General features: G+C 40.4%; 1 pseudogene; it reads left to right on the top strand.

The window, feature by feature from the left end:
- The first annotated feature begins 8838 nt into the window (after positions 1 to 8838).
- On the top strand, positions 8839 to 10338 carry LOC105290229 (annotated as a pseudogene).
- The last annotated feature ends 314 nt before the right edge of the window (positions 10339 to 10652 follow it).

The following is a 10652-nucleotide window of genomic DNA, read 5'->3' as shown; positions in this document are numbered from 1 at the left end:
TTAAATGTTCTTTAAAACCAAAGTTTTCAAATTTAAGAATAGATATTGCATGCACCTAAAAGTTTTTAGTCTCAATTGATGTTAATTGTATTAATATTTATTAAGCTCTTATATATGACTAATACATTTTCTGCATTTTTATAAATAGACAGATAATTTAACATATCTTGACAAAAGGTATAGTAGACCACAATTGGGTTGACTGTCTAGCTAACACCAATTTATCCAGTATCCATATCTGTCCCATGAAGCTTTCTTTGGGGAACCGTTCCTCGTCTGATTGTACTGATAATCACGGCATCTTAAAACACCAAAGAGTTGAAAATATGATTTATCTTGGCCAGTCATGGAGATTAATTCCTCCTCCTGGCAAGCATTTCCTGGGCCCACTCCCAGACTGAGCTATTATTACAGGAATTAAACCCGCACATTTAAAACTCTAGGACCCAAGTATTTTTCCCCTGTCATTTCTTTCCAGTGTATTATTTGTGGTGGGGGAGAGCACCTTTCTTCCATAATTCTGTTTCTTTCCTTCTTTTCCCTTCCTTTCCCTTCCCTTCATTGGGCTTAATGATTCATCTAAAAAAGCCTGATCAACCATCATAAAGAAACTTTAGCTCTTAGAGCAGAAAACCTTAAGCATGCAGTTTTGAGAAGCGGAAAGACTTCCTCTCACCCTGGATGGCAGTAGGTGTTATTTTATTACTTCCTTATACATTTCCCACCTCTGGAAATGGGCAGCAGAGCTTCTCTCTAAAGTAACAAAAACTAAAATACAGGATGAATTATTAACAATTTAAAAGCTGGCCACACCCATTTGTTTGAAGGCTTTTTTCTCTCCCTGATTTAAGTAGGCCAATTAATTAACTTCGTATTCTAGGGACCTACTACAAGTACAGAGAAGATACACCCCTGGGAGATTTCAACCTTATGGCTCTTCCCTGTGGTGATTCAGTACCTTCTTCTAACTGTGTCCTCTCTCCACTGCTCATGGCACTAGCGACTGTACTAGACGGTGCTATTCAAGCTGTCATGGGCCACTTCTATTAGGAGCCATGATTCCAGGAAGAAAGATCGCTCTTGTGTTTTCTGATTTCCCAGAGCTTTATTCAAGAAAAATGACCTAATATCTCCTCAAAAAATGACTTTTCCAATCTTTTTTGGACTCTCCTTTTGCCTAGATTGTTGTTTCCCTCCTAGATAAATAAAATTTGGTTCCAACTCTTTGGCCCTGGCCACTCCTTAATGGTAAGGAAAATAGTTCTTCAATTTACACTCATTAGGCATAAATAGTTATAGGACAAATAAAACTCCACCCAGAGGTCCTGTCACTTGTCCTTTATAAGTATGCATGGCCTGGAATGCTCTCTTCAGCAGGACTTGTGAACATCTAAAGTATGAGACTTGGGGTCCCCGCCCCTGCCCAGACAGCTGAGATTTGTAGTTACACAGGCAGCTTTTCCAAAGTCCTCATCCTAAATTTGTGATGGAGCTTGAACAATGGGTTTTGGAAAACCTCTTATGCAATTCTGATGTATATATGCCTGGTTAAGTCTTACTCCAGAGTACTAATTACCACTAATCGAACAGTTTTGACTGCAAGCATTAGCTTTGCCTCCAACAAATTTTCTATCTAAAGGCAAGTCTTTTAACCCATCGGATCTTTATTAATGAACTGTAAAAAATATTGTCTCTTTCCTAAGTGTTTGTGAAGATTACATGATATAATGTATCTACAGTGCATAGCATAGGAGTATTCAATAAATATAGTTATTATTATCATAGAACTAAGCTGTGTGACTCTGTCCCCAGGCAGTAGATGAAAAATCTATCTATTAATTATGGTAGTGAACTGGAATAAATATCTTTTAGAGAAAGGCAGGGCTGACATGACTTTAAAATATTTTATACTGGAAAAGTTGATTTGTCAAAAGATGGTCTTAGAATGAAATTCAATAAAGTATAGGCTAAGTGTATGGAAAGAGCGATCACAGAACCTAATGAAATTCAATTTAATTCTTTACCTAACCTTATAAATAAGTGCTGAAGTTGCCTTTCTCTATTTAAAGTGCTTTCAGCTAAGACAAACAACTCAAATTCTTTTATTTTCCTTTAGTCGCCCTCAAATGAACACCTTAGTTATTTCCGACACATCTAATCCAAGCTGGAGTCCTCCATGCATTCTACGGCTGCTATTTATTTTCTCCAGAGTCTAATAGTTCCTGTCTTTCTAAAAGATGAATTCAGAAGCCTCTTCCAGATTTCTTACTCATGGTTGCTTCAGGTTAGGTAATTTACTTCAAAACCCATCATGTTACCAAGCAGTAGATCCAAGCCCCCTCATTCATACAAGGGATATGGGGTTGGAAGAAAAACATGCCTCACTGTTTTTCAACTACAAAGTGAAGCAACAATTATGAAATCCATAGCTGGTGATTAATTGCAAAATCTTGGCAGCAACGCGGAAGGTTGCATTTCACAGTGTGACATGGGAAACAGGAGCAGTAACTTCAGGGAGATTCAGTCTGAGACATCGTGTAACGTCACAATCCATCCTATTGCTTCAGTTCAGAGCAGAAGCAAATTATTCAGGGGTGGAGACCACAGAACAGGACCGCAGCCTAGAAAGAGAGATTCTTTTTCCTCAAACAGGTGCCTGAACAATATCTTTTTTCACCTTTTAAAGAATCATGATTTTTGTTTGTATTTTAAAATTTGAATTAAATATGTATTTTATTTTTTAAATAACTTGTTACTTTGAACACACCAATTATATGCTGTCTATAGCAACACCTTTTAATTTTTCTTTTTTAAAAAAATTAAATTAAAGTAATTCATCATGTGAATATTGCTTAACATCTTAAATTTATTCAATCTTTAAATAAGTATTTGAGTTTCTTCTGTGAGGCAGGTGATTTTTCTAGGCACTGAGAAATTCAATAATAAGCAAAACAAAAACATAAAAACTATCTTGATGAGGCTCAGATGCTATAGTTATAAGATCTAAAGAGAAAAATACAATGAGGGAGGAAGATAAGGGCTGTAGAGCATGAGAGGAGAGAGGAAATACTGTTAGTAATTTAATTGAACCTTTATTTAAAAGATCAAGCTCACAAGTATATTTGGTTTTGAGCTCAGTTTGCTTGTGGGTTTTCCTCATAATAAACCAATGCTGTATATTTTGTTGTAATTTGATTTCATATAGTCTTTCTGAAAAAGTGTCTGTAATATATGATGATGGCTTAGTAATTGGTTTTTAATGAAATTAACTTTTGCTTGCTCCTGGATCATACCCGTCTTCTCATCTTTTCATTACAGTACCTAAACCAAAAGAGAAAATACTTCTTCCGCTTAATGGATTTCTTTACTCTCTTTAATTCACAATATAATTCTCCAGACGTTAGGCTAAGTTGTGATGAGTAAGGTTGTATAAAACCTGCCAGGGTAGGTGGAAAGACACACTGGGTTAGAGCAGTATGATGAGAATCAGAATAGAGAGAAGCATAAAGTTCCATCGGAGTAGAGAGGCAGGAGTGACTAAGTGCAGATAACCAGGGAAACATAATGTTTTAGAGAAAAGGGGAAATCTAAGCTCTTTAGGATGATGACTAATTACTCAAGCTAGAACCACAGGTTTCTGATAGGATTGTGAGCTTCGTGGATCTTCAAAAAAGTCTGGATTCAGAGATCTTGCTAGTTTATTTGCTAAACTCAGAGCCTGAGACCTGGGCTGGGAACATTAAATGGAGGAAGTTTAGAATAGGCTTCAGTCTTAAGAAGGTTAAGTATCAAGAAACATTTACTGTGTCCCTGGTAGAAGCATTCCCATCGCTGGATATCTGTTCTGGTAAAAAACTAAAGTTGAGGAAAAGCAAAACACAAATTCCCCAAGAGAATCACTAGGAGGGATAATGAGATTTCCTCCTACACCTACTCTATTTCCAAACCCATGTCTTCTAGTTATAAGGAACACAGCACCTTCTAATCACAGTTGGTTCAAAGCATATGTTGTGTCTTGGCTGATAGCATCCAATTCCCAAGCTAGAGCCTCAGATGTACTTTTAAGGGGACATTCCAAAGTTCCATCAAGCTGGAAGCTTTTGGGACAAATGGTAGGACCAGCGTATTCTCTGGTCATATGCTCATTGTCATACCCCATCTCCAACATCAAATAGGTCCCTTGGTCCAAGACAACATTATGTAAAATCAAGTGTCAATCAGATACTCTGAGAGACCTGGGATAGTGGTGACAGCTGAAGGACTGAGGGCAGAGAAGGTAAACCCCTCACACTCTTCAGATTCAATTTTTAACACATTAAATTCAATTTGTCTTGTCGGTGGTTCTTTAAGTTGAGGGTCACTCACAATTTCTGAAGAAAAAAAATAAAGGAAAGAAAAGAAAGAAAGACAAAGAAACTGTAGTAGGGTTCAATATTAACTGTGGCTACAGTTTCTCATGAGGAATTGGTATTTTCCATCTTCTCTACCAATCATCATAAGCTCCCCTCATTTTCTACAAGAACTCAGCTTTTGATCCCCGAGGCATCTGAGGCTTTGATGAGCATGACTCTGTGTGAGCTGTTGCTGCAGTTGGCCAGTTATGGTTATCACCAGGTATAGAAGCACCAAGAGGTTCCCTAGGGAATGAGTCCCTGGGTTCTATATTCCACACAGCCTCTATTATACAGCAGAAGGTTTACCTCTTCATGAAAATCAGGGTCAGTTACTACTGTCAGTCATTCTGTTCTTCCTCTTCTGGTCTGCTGAGAGATAAGCTGGCCACTTATAACTAACAAGACAAAAGAGAATCTGTCCAGCTGGAAATGAGGCATCATGTCACTCCTAGGATTTGTCAGGACAGAGGACTGAGTGTTTCCTGCGGGCAAGAACACACAAAAGAGAGCCAGTCTGAGGTTGTCTAGAGAAAGATTCTTATATTTGAGGGCTTTGTGAGACATTTATATTTAGATTAATGGAGGTCGCTGGAATTAAGTGTATAAATTTATCATAGCAATCAAAATGAGTAAAATCATTCATGAAGAGTCTGCAAATAAAATATTGGAGAGTATCAACAATGAAATATTGATAGGAAAAGGCTTAGATAGGGTTAGAAGTTCTCACTCTAAGGAGGCATACTAATAATGACACAGCTCCCTGTGGTTAATGCCCTTCTTTATTTTCTCTTCACGGACAAACACATCTAGAAAGAGGTGCCTGTAATTACTACTCTCACTTATTTATCTATTAATTTCTCCTCCACTCAGCCCGATTAGGCTTTCCTCTGTATCCCTCTTCTGCGAGTGTTCTAATGAGGGCATTAACATGTATGCTAACGAAGGCTACGGATAATCTGGGTGTTGTCAAATCCAGTGGTTACTCTGCTGCACTCTGTTAATTGAACTTCATTGGCTTTCGACACAGCTAACTGCTCCTCCTCTTGGCTTCTGCGATCCCACGCTCTCTGCTTACTCCTCCTATCTCACCAAGTGCTCTTTCTCAGTCTTCTTTATGGGTCCTACCTCCTCTATTTGAAGTATAAATGTTAAAATGTACCCAAGATTTGGTCTTGGCTACTTTTCCATTTCTTTTTAGAGGTGTCCTTCAGAGACACTGCAGGCTCATTTCTAGACGACCACAATAAATCCAGTATCACAATAAAGCAAGTTGTAATCTTTTTGCCGGTGGAGGGTCTTGCCTTCAATTTGTAAAAGATGCAACATCTGTGAAGTGCAATAAGGTGAAGCACCGTAAAGCAAGGATGTCTATATTCTTTGTCCTTAGATAATATTGTCTAGTATCATGGGTTTAGAATGCCATTCATATGCGAATGACTTGTAAGCTGTATCTATAATATAAAATTACCAAATTATTAACTTGCTAGAGCTAGCTGGTGGCTAATAGGCATATCCAAATCTACCATATCCAAAACAGAATTTTGATTTGTTTGTGCTCCATCTGCCACCCACAATCTTGTTCTCCCTGCATCTCGCCTTTGTTAGTTAACATCCCGACAATATCCACACAGTTCCTCACGTCAAAAGTCCAGGAGTCAATCTGATTGCACTTTTTCCTACTTTATGTCATCCAATAGATCATATATTAAGTTCAGAAGCCTTTTATATCTGAACTATATCATAAATTCCTTTACTACTCACCATCCCAAGTATTAGTCTCCTTGTCCAAAAAAACACAATATCTTGCATGGATGCCTTTAGTAGCCTTATCCATATTTTCATGGCTTCCACACAGCACTTCCCCATCACTCACAGTACAACACACACAGCTTATGAGGCATCACATCATACAGACCTTTTCTCACCACTCGGTCGGGAGTGGCCACCCAGTTTTATTTCTCTGTATAACCACAATATTTTCTTGTTTATTATTAGCATTTTCTCTGTTGTTTATTTATTTTCTCTACCCAGGGTAACCTATAAAAAAGCAGTGGTGTGTCCCCAGTAACTAAAACAATGTCTGAAACATAGTAAATGCCCAATAAATATATGTTGAGTAAATAAAAGAATGGATGAATAGTAGAGATAAAACACAGTTCGTAGAGGATTAATGGTTATGTCAGAAATATTGATTAATAGTTCAAGATTTTGTCCTTGAAAAGGAGAAAAAAAGAACCATAAAGTGGAAATTTGAGGAGACAAGCTAAAGAAAGCGTTGTTTGTTGGTTTTTAAGACTGGGAAAGAACTGCATGCACGTGAAGTTTGTAGGGAAGAAACCAATGAAGCAGGAGCCCTCCCTCTCTCCTAACACTTATTATTAAAAACATCCTGGGCATTTGACCTTTCAGCATTTGTTCGTGATGCTTTACATTATGGCCTTCGTTGATAATGTCAGGAAGATGAGTCAAGCACGATCATTTGTAGTCTGTGCCAGTCTTTACTGAACTTCCCAGCTCTGGAGACACCTCTGCAGAACAGAAACCTGAATTATATTTAGCCTCTTACCTCCAGCTGATGTTTGTGTGTTTGTGTTGACTTGACATACTCCGCTTTTTAAATCATATTATTTTCCCTGTTTCTGTTGAATTGTTTGTTTGTTAAGAGGGAAATCTAGTTCTCCTGGCATTTCCCCCGCCCCCATTTTTTTTTTTCCAGGAGCATAAGTATAAACATAACCATGGTGTTGGCACATTGTCTCTCTGAGTCTCACTTCAGTTCATTTGTCCAGTGTATATATCTCTGACCTTTACCATTTCTCATTTGTATTCTTCTATCTTTATAATACAGAGAGAGGATATTCTGATCTATGTTATCCCCTAAGGGTTTTCCAAAAAAGGTCACAAGTGCTAAATGCTGCAAACTTGGGTATGACTCGGTTTATTGATCTATTTCTTTAGCTATCAGACGTACCCAGAGAATCTCAGTGATGGACAAACATATGGAAACAATAGCCACATTTTACAGAGAAATGAAAAGTGGTCTGGAGAGTATGGATGATTTATACAAAGTCACATAGTGACTGAAGGCAGAGGTGTGAACAAGAGCCCGGTAGCCAGAGCCACTTCCTCTGCCTCCACACAATGCAGCGTCCTCTTCTGGAAATGCCTCTAGTGCATATTTGACTTTTAGAACAACCAGGATTCATACCCCTGAGTGTGGGAATCGAAACAAAGACAAGGGACAGATCCACTTCCCCACACAGAAGCTGAAGAGAGGCTAGCCGTTCCTTTCCCCTCAGGTCCTATACGACCTGAGCATGACCAGTCAGGCGACCCTGTCTGATTCTTGAGGGAGTGAAGCAAAAGGAAGGGTTAATGAAAGATTTTTTTTATGGCCTCTGCAATAGATGGAAAGTCCACAGGGGTGTGGTGACAAGAGTTCAGAGTACTAGTTTCTGGCAACAAAAGAATGACTAGAAGTGATGCTGGCTGCAGAAGCAGCAATGGCCATTGGTGATTCCGTGTTGTCTCGGCTCCGCCTTGCTTGGTTCTTGCTATAGCCTGCATCTGGCCTTCGTGTAGATTCTGTGAGGTAGCCCCACAATTCCAACACACTCGTTTTCCACGTAAGACACACCAGAGTTCATTTTCTTATCTGTGGCTAATAGGGTCGCTATCATAAACCCGTGAGAGATGCTGCTGCCAGATTCCTCGCCACTATCGGTCTCCTATCCCTCTTGTCTGTTGTCAGATCTTACCTTTTGTTTTATTCAGATTAAATCCCTTATCTATGTCACAACACCTGATACTATAGAGGTACTAAAATAGCAATTGTAAGAGGATAAATGAAAGGAATAAAAAGGGAGGAAGGAAAGAAAGGCTGGGAAGGAAAATGCAAGGAAGAGAGGAAGACAGGATCTTCCATCTACCCATTTCTGAGGCTAATCTTTCCATAAGAATCAGCAGCTCTGATCTAGAAGTTCCTGATTATTTTATGATTCTGTCTCATCCTTTATTGCTTTGTTATCTTAAATCTCTTTCCTGTGGTCCATATCCTGCCCACAAGAAACACTCAATCCTCTGTCTTGGCAAGTCCTGCGTGTGGGTGGGAATGGCTTTCCGCCAAAGGCTTCCATGATTGCGATTCCACCCCCATCTCTGCCACCTCCCATGAACACGATCAGTCTCTTCCCTTTTCTGCCCACTCTACTACTAATTCCTCTCTTGGGCCGGCTTTCCCTTGGGGTCTCTGGCCCTGTTCTTGCCCCAGCGTGACTTCTTTTCAGTGCTGTTGTAAGAGGCTCACACAGGTACTCTATTCCCATGAAGATCTCATTGGTGCCTCCAGTCCCATCACCAGGAACCGAGTCTCCAGCCCTTATATGCTAATCATGGACTTTGGGGGCCTGCACCCAGCTGCTTCCACAGGGCTCTTCTGTTTCTCATGCACTCAGACCACACTGTGGGGCTGTGTAGCACCTGAGCCTGGCCCCTTTACTGCATCCTGACCATGACTTTCCTCTTACATCATCATCTGCAGGTATCTATGCAGTGGATCTGAGCCCTGGCGGTAGTGAGAGCCATGTCCTGCCTGTAGATGAAGTTGAGTGAGAGACCACGACTGTAATCTTGATGGGTGCCAATCACTGCCCTGGCTTTGTCATGTTTCTCTTTAAAGGATACTTTGGAACCTGTGGGTGATTTTGGGGTGTATACCAATCTATGCAAAAGGAGCCAGCCCTGAAAAAGAGAAAGAGATCCATACCTTATACCTAGACAACACCAATTGCAACCCAGCTCTGGTTCTTTCTTCTCAAAAAGAAAATGCTGCCAGATTGTCAAGCTCATTTGAAAGCACCCACAACGTAGCGTAAAGATTGGACTCTATAGTCTGGGAAAAGAGTCACTATTGGAGTTTCAGACCTAGATGATATTGAGTCCTCGATGCCTGGAGTCGATGCAGCTGTTGGGCTTGGCAGATGTGTTTGCAGCAGAGGAGAAGGCTGGCTGCATCCATGCCATGGACCATATGAATATCTGCCATCCTGCCATGGTGCATTGGAACCAGACCCACGCTACCATTGCTGTCCTTCCCACGAGCAGGAAAATCCACAATTCCCACCCCGCTATCCACATCATCCCTTACTCTGACCATGCCTCCTATTCTGAGCTTCATGCCTTTGTCACAGCACTGCAGCCTTGCCAAGAGGTGCCCCTATCCAGTCAACAGCCCTATAGCGACTACTTTCAGGACAGCGTGAGCCCCAGGCTCTCTGCCCTTGATTCCAGACTCTGTGCAGCAGTTCATGAGTTCTCCTCTAGAAAACCAAGCATTCTCTGGCTATTGTTAAAAACGAGGTTAAAGAAGCCAAGAACTCATGGTGTCGTGTTTGAATCACTTGAGGAAAATGCTGATCAATCTCAAGTTGACAGTGACTCAAAGAAGGCCGAGAATGAGAACATTTCTGGAAACCTTCCCATCATCCTTTGTGGATCAAGAAGCAGTTGTTCCCAGACCAACCATTCTTTGCAAAGAATGGGATAGGGCTTTTCCTTTCTATGAGTCCCAGAAGATGGTGACCATACTGACTCCCCTCTTGGGTTTTTCAGTGCACTTAAGGTCTACAGATGAGGAATTTATCTCTCCAGAAACTTGGGAGGAAATCGAGGTAGAGTCTCACTTGATCCCCAAGGGAGACAATGATGGCTCAGCAGCCTCAGGGAACCAGAGCACCTGAATGAGCCAGGATTGGCCCCATTTTATAGCAGCGAGGCAATCCCTCTTCTAGCACTTAAATACCTTCTGACTCCAGGAAGTATAACTTTTTTCCAAGCAGGATTCTCTTCCACGGGCTTTGGCCAGCACGTGGAAAAATACCATGAATTCTTGCTGAAGTCCGGACAGGAGACTATGACCTCGTTTAATCTGATATTGCAGTATTGAAGATGGTGTCTAAAGGCTGGTGGGAAGAGTATATTTTGGGCCTTACTCTTCTGTCTTCATTGGATCCTTATGGCCTTACCCTGGAGCAACACTTCTCAAAGTATGTTCATTGGAAGCCTAATGTCTATGGAATCCTGTGTTTATAGTTGACTATCTTTATGAAACACTTTTCATTATAACCCTTCACAGTCTGAGCCCATTTAAGGTTCTAAGGAGGCCTGCAATAACTTAATCTGTTTATATTTATTTAACACAGTATTTCTCCAACTATTTTGAACATGCAGTTCTCATGTGACTGCAGAAAGAGTTAAAGA

Source organism: Pteropus vampyrus, unplaced genomic scaffold, assembly GCF_000151845.1.
Source record: "Pteropus vampyrus isolate Shadow unplaced genomic scaffold, Pvam_2.0 Scaffold33, whole genome shotgun sequence".
NCBI lineage: Eukaryota > Metazoa > Chordata > Mammalia > Chiroptera > Pteropodidae > Pteropus > Pteropus vampyrus.
This window is presented reverse-complemented; position numbering and strand designations above follow the sequence as displayed.